We start from the raw sequence: 13,451 nt of genomic DNA, 5'->3' as shown, positions 1-13,451 counted from the left end.
GGGAGGAAATGCTGCGTCCCAACATCCCTGAGGTGGCCATAGTCGGTTTTGGAGGAGTTGATACCGGGAACCTGCCCCTCTCATCTGCCGGTAAGCTCATTTACTAATATCTTTACATCCACCTCATAACCCATTCACACGTAAAATGTATTTAAGGATATGACTAACGCTTTTTTATACATTATTACATAAACGCATTCACAATTACCTTGAGAAAGTTGCATTTCAAGAAAAGCCATCACATTAGTATCTAGTCTACAGGTTAGGTGTGCATTTAAACAGATTGAAGACAAATGCAAAAAGACATTCAGATTGACCATATAGATATCAGAAAGACGGGTTTGCAAATGCTAAAATCGTATTGATTGCTTTTGTTTACAATTGAATTACAAAGGCAGCCTCATTAATACACTTTCAAATAGAACATTTACATCTTTATTTTGAACTGTGATAATATCTCGATTTCTTTCTTTTTACAATATACAGAGTCTGAGGCCGGGGAGGAGGAAGCACAGCACCCACAGGCTTCTCCTTCACCCAGGCATGAGAGTGGTGCAGATGACTCGTCACCTCTGGGAGACCTGGAAGATATCCTTGTACCATCATCCCCTGAAAAAGCCCCCGCTGCAGAAGAGATCCCTGCAGCAGCCCCTCGTGCACCAGCAGCCCGCCGTGCAGCAGCTCCTCAGGAGAACATACCCCCAGAGATACCAGAGGTGCAGATCTTAAATGATTTCCTCGAGGAGATGCGTGCCTCCCGGAGGGAACAGGCGGAATACAGAGTGTACCTGACAGGAGTACAAAATTATATTTGCGAAGGACAAAGAGATATTTTGAATACACTTAATAATATGTTGCAGGTCCTCCGGGAAGTACCAAACGCACCGACTGCTCCTGGACCATCTGCTCCTGCACCATCTGCTCCTAGGCCTCCTCCATCTTCTCCTCTGCCTCAATCTCCTCCTCAGCCTGGTGATCCCTTAACCACTCACAGTACTCCTCCTCCCCCTCTTCCTCAAACATCTCCTATGAGAACTTGTCGGAGGGGGCAGTTGCCCCCCCCAGAGCCTCAGTCTCGTGGGAAGAGGGGAAGGAAGAGGAAGTAATTTTGTATATATTTTATTTATTTAATGTGTAAAGGATAGGTATGTGATGATGTGGTCTTCTTACACTTGTGGAGCACACCCTGTATTTAATAGGCTTCTATGGGACCGGGTCCATGGAGGCAGATTGTTTGCAGAGTGTGTTTTACAAGTGTGTGGAGACCACATCATCACATGCTGTCCTTGTTGATTACATTGATTGGTTTTTGCGATGTGATGTCAAAACTGTTATCCTAATCTCAAACAAAATGACCATTACAATTATACATGATGGCATATCACTGTTTTGATGCCAACAACACAGCTTAAAGGAACAGTGATTACATGAATTATTGTTGCTTACAAAGAAAACCCTTTATTACGCATTATCAAGTTTTGAATAACAAGACTGTTATAGAAATACACGTTTTACTTCTGTGATTAACCTTGTATCTATGCCTCTGAAAAATGACCCCTTATTTCGGTTCTTTTGACAGACCTGCATTTCAGCCGATCAGTGATCACTCCAGGGTAACTATACGGCATGAGTTCAAAGTTTTCTATATGAAACACATTAACTAATGCCCTTTAGTGGTCAAAATGCATTCAGATTAGATGCACTCTTTAAAGTCTACGAAATGAGCAGATGAACCTCCTAGTTTTAGCTTTTAACTAAGAACACCAACGCCTAGATTTAGAGTTTGGCGTTAGCCGTCAAAACCAGCGTTAGAGGCTCCTAACGCTGGTTTTGGACTACCGCTGGTATTTAGAGTCGTGTAGGTAAGGGTCTAACGCTCACTTACCAGCCGCGACTTTTGCATACCGCAGATCCCCCTACGCCATTTGTGTATCCTATCTTTTCAATGGGATCTTTCTAACGCCGGTATTTAGAGTCTTGGCTGAAGTGAGCGTTAGAAATCTGACGACAAAACTCCAGCCGCAGAGAAAAGCCAGAAGTTAAGAGCTTTCTGGGCTAACGCCGGTTCATAAAGCTCTTAACTACTGTGCTCTAAAGTACACTAACACCCATAAACTACCTATGTACCCCTAAACCGAGGCCCCCCCCCACATCGCCGCCACTCTATTAATTTTTTTTAACCTTTAATCTGCCGACCGCACACCGCCGTTACCTACGTTATCCCTATGTACCCCTAATCTGCTGCCCCTAACACCGCCGACCCCTATATTATATTTATTAACCCCTAATCTGCCCTCCCTAACATCGCTGACACCTAACTTCAAGTATTAACCCCTAATCTGCCGACTGGACCTCACCGCTACTCTATTAAATTTATTAACCCCTAAAGCTAAGTCTAACCCTAACACCCCCCTAAGTTAAATATAATTTAAATCTAACGAAATAAATTAACTCTTATTAAATAAATTATTCCTATTTAAAGCTAAATACTTACCTGTAAAATAAACCCTAATATAGCTACAATATACATAATAATTACATTGTAGCTATTTTAGGATTAATATTTATTTTACAGGCAACTTTGTAATTATTTTAACCAGGTACAATAGCTATTAAATAGTTAATAACTATTTAATAGCTACCTAGTTAAAATAATTACAAAATTACCTGTAAAATAAATCCTAACCTAAGTTACAATTAAACCTAACACTACACTATCAATAAATTAATTAAATAAAATACCTACAATTATCTACAATTAAACCTAACACTACACTATCAATAAATTAATTAAATACAATACCTACAAATAAATACAATTAAATAAACTAACTAAAGTACAAAAAATAAAAAAAGAACTAAGTTACAAAAAAATAAAAAAATATATTTACAAACATTATAAAAATATTACAACAAATTTAAGCTAATTATACCTACTCTAAGCCCCCTAATAAAATATCAAAGCCCCCCAAAATAAAAAAAATGCCCTACCCTATTCTAAAATACAAATAGAAAAGCTCTTTTACCTTACCAGCCCTTAAAAGGGCCTTTTGCGGGGCATGCCCCAAAGAATTCAGCTCTTTTGCCTGTAAAAAAGAACATGCAATACCCCCCCCCCAACATTACAACCCACCACCCACATACCCCTAATCTAACCCAAACCCCCCTTAAATAAACCTAACACTAAGCCCCTGAAGATCTTCCTACCTTATCTTCACCACGCCGGGTATCACCGATCGGTCCAGACTCCGAAGTCTTCATCCAAGCCCAAGCGGGGGCTGAAGACGTCCATCCTCCGGCTGAAGTCTTGATCCAAGCGGTGGCTGAAGAGGTCCATCATCGGGCAGAAGTCTTCATCCTATCCGGGCAGAAGAGGAGATCCGGACCGGTAGACATCTTCATCCAAGCGGCATCTTCTATCTTCTTCCATACGACGACGAGCGGCTCCATCTTCAAGACCTCCGGCGCGGATCCATCCTCTTCTTCCGATGTCCTAACACAGAATGAAGGTTCCTTTAAGGGACGTCATCCAAGATGGCGTCCCTCGAATTCCAATTGGCTGATAGGATTCTATCAGCCAATCGGAATTAAGGTAGGAAAATTCTGATTGGCTGATGGAATCAGCCAATCAGATTCAAGTTCAATCCGATTGGCTGATCCAATCAGCCAATCAGATTGAGCTTGCATTCTATTGGCTGTTCTGATCAGCCATTACTTTATCGTATTGCAGCAACATTGATCGATCAGATTCTATGCCATGTCTATGCACACATTATTCACAAGTATGCACTTTCAATCATGTTAGCGTGGACGTGTGCTTTTTACTATAACATCACGTTTAATTTAGTATTTATTACGCATATGAACAAACATCACGAAGATGCACTGTATATGTTATATTTTACACTTTCACATTACGATTCATTGGGGGGAAATAAATTTCATCAAACACAAGAAAATCTGCGCACTTTGAAAGCATTCGCGCCGCTCACATACAATCAAGTGTATACAATCAGCAATCATTACGAACACGCTACCATTGGAAATATTGCACTATAAATCCCCCAAACAACATGGCCAAAGCGTCCCTTGTGATCGACATTGAATCAAATCGCTTTTGTGTTTTTGCATACCTTGTTACTCCTTGTGTGTTTGCTCTGCTGTTTGGCTTTGTGCTGCTTAGCTTGGCAAATATGGATGATCCGCAGTTAGTTGGTGCTGGTGCATGAGTTGTGTTCAACCGAATCAGGCGTGCTTGGCGTCTCCAAGAGAGACGTAGGGCTCGTCTGTTTAGAGGTCCTCATGTTGAAAGGGTGAGGCCCACTTTGGATAACATGAGCGACTTCGAGGTTTATTACAAGTATAGGCTCAATTGTGAACAGCTCATTAGCCTTTACGATGTACTTAAACCTCATCTGGAGCCACGTATACGTATGCGGATTGCAATCCCTGGCATGACCAAGTTAAGTTGCATACATGTCCTGGCCTCCGGAAGTTTTCAATCCGGAGAGGGGTACATGCATGGGCTGTCTCAGGGTACCTTCTCTGTGGTTTTTGACAATTTTCTGGATGCCATGGTACGAGTCAGTAAGCGTTACATAGGATTCCCTCAAAATGATGGTGATTGGAGGTGCCTGAAGAGGGAATTCTTTTCAACAGCTCGAATGCCCAATGTCTTGGGAGCAATAGATTGCACCCACTTTCATAGTCTCAATGTGCAGTTTGTTTGCAACGCACGGATGCGGATTATGAATGTGTGTGCGAATTTCGGCGCGGCTTGGCATGATGCCCGTATCCTCAGGCAGTCGTCCCTGTGGCAGCAGTTTGAGGGCAGACAGTTTTCCCATGGGTGTCTCATTGGCGAGTAGTTGTGCACAACATGGTTAATTAGAGAGACAATTGCCACTGTAATCTTCAAAAACAGTTGTGTTTGTGTAATGTGCAAAATGTGCAGCTCTGGGATGCGCTTTAACCATTTAATTGTCTCTTTCAGCAAATATCTAGTATTAGCTCCAAACAGATATGTAGCATGTCTTAGCTTAAATGTGCAGCTATAGGATGCAATGTTACCATTTCTTTCTCTTTTAGCAAATGTCTAGTTTATGCGAAAAACGCATATGTAGCATGTCCTAGCTTAAATGTGCAGCTATAGGATGCGCTTTAACCATTTAATTGTCTCTTTCAGCAAATGTCTAGTTTTAGCAACAAACAGATAAATTCAATAATTTAGGAGATATTTTTAATATTTGACATTTTGTTATGTTCATTATTTATAGGTGATTTGGGTTACATGAGCCGTCTTTGGCTCATTACGCCGTTGCGTAACCCAACTGACGACGCCCACAAGCGCTACAATCGGTCGCACAAGCGGACTAGGGCTGTAGTGGAGAGGATGTTTGGGCTCCTCAAAATGCGCTTAAGATGCCTGGACAGGTCTGGAGGAGCCCTCCAATACAGCCCTAGTAAGGTGGCAAAGATCGTTATAGTCTGCAGCGTCCTGCATAACATAGCTCAGCGGGCTGGGATGCTGCAGGCCGTCCAGGCGCCCAGAGACCTCCTCCAAGATGAGGAAGACGACCCTGTTCTAGAGGGGCCATTCCGGGACGAGGGGCTCAATGTCAGAGCAAACATCATCAACCGCCACTTCAGACGGTAAATACTAGAAGTTAGATAGGAGCATTGCGAATATGTGTGAATTTTAGGGAAATGAGAAGTAGAGAATTGTGCAAACATGTTAGGATTGTTCAACAAATGATTAGATCAAAATCTAATTTTATCTTTTTATTATCATAGGTAATTTATACATCAGATGATTCTGGCATTGGCTCCTGTAATGACTTTGCCTCCTGATTTGGAGCTAAAACTAGACTTTTGCTGAAAGAGACAATTAAATGGTTAAAGCGCATCCTAGAGCTGCACATTTAAGCTAGGAAATGCTACATATCTGTTTGTAGCTAAAACTAGACATTTGCAGAAAGACAACAAAATGGTTAAATCGCATCCTATAGCTGCACATTTAAGGTAGGACATGCTACATATGTGTTTTTCGCATAAACTAGACATTTGCTAAAAGAAAAATAAATGGTTAAATTGCATCCTATAACTGCACATTTAAGCTAGGGCATGCTACATATGTGTTTTTCGCATAAACTAGACATTTGCTAAAAGAGAAATAAATGGTTAAATAGCATCCTATAGCTGCACATTTAAGCTAGGACATGCTACATATCTGCTTGGAGCTAAAACTAGACATTTGCTGAAAGAGACAATTAAATGGTTAAAGCGCATCCTATAGCTGCACATTTTGCACAAACACAACAATTTTTGAAGATTACAGTGGCAATTGTCTAACTAATTAACGATGTTGTGCACAAGTACTCACCAACGAGCCACCTATGGGGAAACTGTCTGCCCTCAAACTGCCGCCACAGGGACGACTGCCTGAGGATACAGGCATCATGACAAGCCTCGACGAAATTCGCACACACATTCATAATCCACATCCGTGCGTCACAAACGAACTGCACGTTGAGACTATGAAAGTGTTTGCGATTTCGGAAGGGCTGTTCATCTGCTGGAGCACGCAGCGCAATGTGGGTGCAATCTATTGCTCCCAAGACATTGGGCATTTCAGCTATTGCATAGAATTCCCTCTTTAGGCTCCTCCAATCACCATCATTTTGAGGGAATCCTATATAAAGCTTACAAACTCGTACCATGGTGTCGAGAAAATTGTCAAAAACCACAGAGAAGGTACCCTGAGACAGCCCATGCATGTACCCCTCTCCAGATTGAAAACTTCCGGAGGCCAGGACGTGTATACAACTTAGCATCTTGGTCATGCCAGGGATTGCAGTCCGCATACGTTTACGTGGCTCCATATGAGGTTTAAGTACTTCGTAAAGGCTAATGAGCTGTTCGCGATTGAGCCTATACTTGTCATAAACCTCAAAGTCGCTTATGTTATCCAAGGTGGGCCTCACCCTTTAAACACGAAGACCTCTAATCAGGCGAGCCCTACGTCTCTCTTGGAGATGCCGAGCACGCCTGATTCTGTTGTACACAACTCGTGCAACAGCACCAGCACCAACTAACTACGGCTCATCCATATTTGCAAACCAAACAGCACAAAGCTAAACAGCAGAGCAAACACACAAGGAGTATAAAGGTATGCAAACACACAGAAGCAATTTGATACAATGTCGATCACAAGGGACGCTTTGGCCATGTTGTTTGGGGGATTTATAGTGCAATATGTCCAATGGTAGTGTGTTCGTAATGATTGCTGATTGTATACACTTTATTGTATCTGAGCGGCGCAAATGCTTTCAAAGTGGGTGGATTTTCTTGTGTTTGATTAAATTTATTTCCCCCCAATGAATTGTAATGTGAAAGTGTAAAATGTAACATATACAGTGCATCTTCATGATGTTTGTTCATATGCGTAACAAATACTTATTAAACGCGATGTTATAGTAAAAAGCACACGTCCACGCTAACATGAATGAAAGTGCATACTTGTGTATAATGTGTGCATAGACATGGCATAGAATCTGATCGACCAATGTTGCTGCAATATTGTTGACAAACGAGAAAGTAGCGGGTGACATTTGCGAGATGTCAATATTTTACGTGTCCCATTGATATCGCAATAATAAAGAAGATCTTCCAAACTCTCGTTTACGTATATGTAATATTGTAGTATTGAGTTAGAAACTGCTGAAAGGGGCGGTACAGTCCGAATGCTGTAATCTGTATGGTTGAAGCTTAGAATGATGTCATCATATTAGCAACATGCCTGTCTAGTGTGCAAATCTCCGTTGTGTTGTTGTATTTTGCAACATTCTTATTGTGTGCTTATTAAAAAGATAAATGTGTGTTTTGCTGTTGTGTGATGTGTTATGTACATATATGTATGAATTGTGATTCTCTCCCACATATGCTGATTTATATAAAGCAGTATAGCTTTGTTGTTCCTTCCAAAAAAGCGACAACTCAAATATTATTGAATTATATGTTATTATTAAACGTAATTCCTAATGGTATATTATGAGTAAATTGTGATGTTAAAGGGACACTAAATCCATAATTGATCTTTCATGATTCCGAGAGAGAATCCAATGTTACCCAACCTTCCAATGTAGTTGTATGATGTATTCATTGTTTTATGTGTTTTTTTGCCAGAATATCAATGCACATGTATGAGTCAATGGCAAAAGGCATGTATGTGCATCCATCAATCGTCATCTGGTGAGCCTATCTAGATATGCTGTTCATACAAGCATGTGATTTTAATAAATGAAATGCTATAATAGACGTAAATGAGACGTGTTTACAATGTGAATAATGAAATGTAAAAAATCATTTTCTGTCCGTTTAAATATGATTTAATTTTTTTAAAACGGTTTCATATTGTTAATGATAGAATTAATGGTGATTTCTAGTCTTAATTTCCTTTAAGAATGTGATGTTGTAGTGATGTTCACACAAGTAAAAGCCATAACTCCATAGGGAAATAGTAATTTCTTGATCTATTTGTCATAGCGGGACTAACACAAGAATGAATGAATTAGCGCCACAATTCTAACGCTGGTATTACGAGTTTTAAAGTCAATTTTTTTTTCGTGCGTTAGGTAAATTTGTCGGTCGTGTACACGAGCACGTATTCCCCATAGAAGTCAATGGAGGAAATTCTTTTTAAGAGAAATAAAAAACAACACTTGTTAATTTCATAATAAAAATATGTTTCGTGTAGGTAATGTGCTGTATATTGTTTGTATGTATCTAATTCTGTATGTATGTGATAATATTTGTTGTTAGATGTAGCTATATGAGTGTATGTTCCCGTATGTCTATGTAAGTCAATGTTAAATGGGTTTGTGTGCATTTTTTTTCAAACACCCAAGATCTTGTAACTTTGATCTGTTATATTTTGACATGAAAAATTTGAATATAAAAAATAGATATTGTCGAGTGTTTGTATGAGTGTAAGTCTACTTTGTGTAATGTTTTTGAAGTGATTCATGGATGTTTTGTTATCGATATATCATTAACTACTGGGTCTGTGTGAGCGGTATGTATTTGAGCGTAGATCAGGGGCGTATTATTGCCTAGGCCAACAAGGCCGGTGCCTAGGACAGCAGATTTGGGAGGGGCAGCACATCTGCCCTATCCTCTCTCTAAAAGCCAGCACACAGTACAGTGAGTGATAAAGTGCAGGCTTTTACAGAGAAGACAAAGCATGTGCGATTAAGGTCCTCTTCACAGGCAGTGCTCCTTTAAACCGTTGCTTCATTTAGAGCCGTCGGCATTTTTGTAGTAGAAGCGTTCTTGGTGAGAAACTTGCCCGGGGATATGCCTACAAGGTGAGACTGGAGGAGAAGACCGTGTGCCGATATGCTGCCTCCCCTTGTCAGCTGTGGTGGGTCTGCGAGTGCAGTGCTTATTGCAGGTCTTAGAAATTAACAGACTGGATGCTTATGTGCACTGCTTAGATCAGCTTGTGATGTCTAATCATAAACTCTCAGCGCTAATGTATGTTAGCAACTAATAGCTTTCTCTGCATTCATGTGATGTCTAATCATAAACTCTCAGCGCTAATGTATGTTAGCTACTAATAGCTTTCTCTGCATTCATGTGATGTCTAATAATAAACTCTCAGCGCTAATGTATGTTAGCTACTAATAGCTTTCTCTGCATTCATGTGATATCTAATAATAAACTCTCAGCGCTAATGTATGTTAGCTACTAATAGCTTTCTCTGCATTCATGTGATATCTAATAATAAACTCTCAGCGCTAATGTATGTTAGCTACTAATAGCTTTCTCTGCATTCATGTGATGTGTAATCATAAACTCTCAGCGCTAATGTATGTTAGCTACTAATAGATTTCTCTGCATTCATGTGATGTCTAATCATAAACTCTCAGCGCTAATGTATGTTAGCTACTAATAGCTTTCTCTGCATTCATGTGATGTCTAATAATAAACTCTCAGCGCTAATGTATGTTAGCTACTAATAGCTTTATCTGCATTCATGTGATGTCTAATCATAAACTCTCAGCGCTAATGTATGTTAGCTACTAATAGCTTTCTCTGCATTCATGAGATGTCTAATAATAAACTCTCAGCGCTAATGTATGTTAGCTACTAATAGCTTTCTCTGCATTCATGTGATGTCTAATCATAAACTCTCAGTGCTAATGTATGTTAGCTACTTATAGCTTTCTCTGCATTCATGTGATGTCTAATCATAAACTCTCAGTGCTAATGTATGTTAGCTACTTGTTACGGTACCAACAGGATACCAAGGTTAATACCAGATGAACAATGTCCTGCATAGGGAATCAGCAATTCACAACCAAGCCAGTTTTCAGGTTTAAAACAGAATGACATTTATTAAAGGCTAGATGCCTAGTATTTATACAGGTTTGACACCCCCCCAGATGGGGGTTGAAAGACTGTTGTACATTACATGGAGGGAACAAGCCCTTTGACATGATACAATAGAATTATATTACTTAAACACTTCAACCACAAGACACTCTTGGCCCTTCTTATCACTTAGGCGTTTTCTCTCTGGAGGTGATCAAACAATAGAATGCTTAGCACTAATTAGATTATAGCTGGAGCCAGCAACTCTGTCTTTAGAAATTAGTTTCTTAGCTAAACACAATTAACTCCTTCAGTCCTGACAGAAGGGTCTGTCACATATCTCCCCCGTTGTGGAACACTCCGGCAGACCCGGCTTGACCCTTTGGCGGGTCAACCTGGGGATGACCGGACTAGGAGGTGGTAGGCATGTCAGTTTGCCAGGACAATCCATCTGTATTCCCGTTATGAGAGAGAATTCCTGTCCATACAAAGAAGGGTTCAACTTCCTCAGTGCCCAGACTAGGGCTAAACAGTCCTTCAAAATCCCATCAGCTTCTTTACGAGTTTTCTGTACCTGCTCTTTATAGGTATCCACAATCCCTTCATACTGACATAGGGTGCCCTTGAGTTGCTGCACCTCACTATGAGCCAGCGTCAGCTTCTCCTCAAGTGTCGCTAAGTTTGTCTTTAAGGTTTCATGTCCCACTCTCAAGCTGGTGTTTTCTGCAGTCTGTCGGTGCAGCTTGTCTAGCAGAGATTCACGTTCTAAACGTGCTTTTTCCTCTGCGCTCCTCTTCTCCTTCATCAGCGCATTGTAACGGGACCTCCACATATCAATAGCGGATAGAGATTTACTGAGCTCAGCGTCCTGGGGCTTAGCAGCAGGTGGGTCAGTCTCTGCTGCACGGATCTGGGCACGGGTAGTCACAGAGTTAACATCAGCGGGACCCATAGGAGCGTAGGCAGAAACAAGGGGGGCCAAGTCATTTCCAAGAAGAACATCAGCAGGTAAGTCCTTCTTGACCCCCACATTCACAGGTCTAGCGCCCACTCCCCAATCCAAATGTACCCTGGCAACAGGTAGGCTGAACACATCGCCCCTTGCTACCCTCACAGCCACAGTGTCTCCAGTGTACTGTTTCTCAGACACCAAGTTCTTTTGAAGCAAGGTCATGGTAGCACCAGTATCCCGTAGACCACTGACCTTCTTCCCATTCACTTTAACCAGTTGCCGGTTATTCCGGTGGGCAGCTTGCACAAGGTCTGCCTCATGTAGGATGCTCCAGCATTCTTGCGCCTCTACGTAGCGGGCCGCAGGCTGAGGATTACGTGGGATTCCGCCGGCAGGTCTTCTCCAGGACTGCGCTTGGTTCGCTGCGTTTAGGGGACACTCTGGTCTTTTGTGCCCTAGTTGCTTACATCCAAAGCATCGAATCGGTTGTGAGTAGCCCCGCAAATTGAACAGGGCTCTCTTAGGGTAGTTCGTGGCCGGAGGCCGTGTGGTATAGCGGTGCGCCGGGGTTTGGTAACTGGCAGCTGCTGGGGTGACTGGGGGTCTGTACTCCACTCTAGCAGGGGGCTTAGTGGTAGCAGTGTCCAGTTTGCGGGCATCCGTATACTCATCTGCCAAGCGAGCCGCTTCCTGCAGGGTGGAGGGTTTACGGTCCCGAACCCACTCTCGAACTCCTGCGGGTAACTTGTCGAAGCAATGTTCCAACAGGAATAGCTGCAGCACCTCTTCCCCAGATATGGCTTGGCACCCCGCTATCCAGTGAGCTGCTGTGCGGTGCACCTTACATGCCCACTCAAGGTAGGAATCTCCAGCTAATTTAACAGTGTCTCTGAACCGCCTCCGGTATGCCTCCGGTGTAACCGCATACCTGGAGAGCAGAGCCTCTTTTACCGTATTATAATCCCTGACTTCCTCATCTGGAATGGCCCGAAAAGCCTCTCTGGCCCGGCCGGATAATTTTCCAGATAATATCGTGACCCAGTCCTCTGCGGGTACCTTGTGTAGTGCACATTGCCTCTCAAAATCCGCAAGGTACCCATCAATCTCTCCTTCTGTTTCCAGGAAGTTTTTAAAAGCTGCAAAATTTACTTTTCTCTTTTCCATCTTAATCAGTATTGTAATAATCCCCCTCTTCCTGAGGTTACTGGCTTGTGTAGTTGCTCTTCTGGGCGATAAGGTTCATTCCGTCGCTTGCCACCAATTGTTACGGTACCAACAGGATACCAAGGTTAATACCAGATGAACAATGTCCTGCATAGGGAATCAGCAATTCACAACCAAGCCAGTTTTCAGGTTTAAAACAGAATGACATTTATTAAAGGCTAGATGCCTAGTATTTATACAGGTTTGACACCCCCCCAGATGGGGGTTGAAAGACTGTTGTACATTACATGGAGGGAACAAGCCCTTTGACATGATACAATAGAATTATATTACTTAAACACTTCAACCACAAGACACTCTTGGCCCTTCTTATCACTTAGGCGTTTTCTCTCTGGAGGTGATCAAACAATAGAATGCTTAGCACTAATTAGATTATAGCTGGAGCCAGCAACTCTGTCTTTAGAAATTAGTTTCTTAGCTAAACACAATTAACTCCTTCAGTCCTGACAGAAGGGTCTGTCACACTACTTATAGCTTTCTCTGCATTCATGTGATGTCTAATCATAAACTCTCAGCGCTAATGTATGTTAGCTACTAATAGCTTTCTCTGCATTCATGTGATGTCTAATCATAAACTCTCAGTGCTAATGTATGTAAGCTACTAATAGCTTTCTCTGCATTCATGTGATGTCTAATCATAAACTTTCAGTGCTAATGTATGTTAGCTACTAATAGCTTTCTCTGCATTCATGTGATGTCTAATCATAAACTCTCAGTGCTAATGTATGTTAGCTACTAATAGCTTTCTCTGCATTCATGAACCCACAGAGTAAATAGTAAACGGACACTTAAAAAGTACTTACTTGAATGAAGGTAATTACTGTATGTTGTTGCATGTGAAGGGCAGTGATTGTTTCAAAATGTATTCTTCTTTCCCTTTCTCCCTCCCTTCCTCAACTCT

Source organism: Bombina bombina, chromosome 12 (genome assembly GCF_027579735.1).
Source record: "Bombina bombina isolate aBomBom1 chromosome 12, aBomBom1.pri, whole genome shotgun sequence".
Lineage (NCBI taxonomy): Eukaryota > Metazoa > Chordata > Amphibia > Anura > Bombinatoridae > Bombina > Bombina bombina.
The sequence above is the reverse complement of the archived record's forward strand: the minus strand, read 5'-3'. Positions refer to the sequence as shown.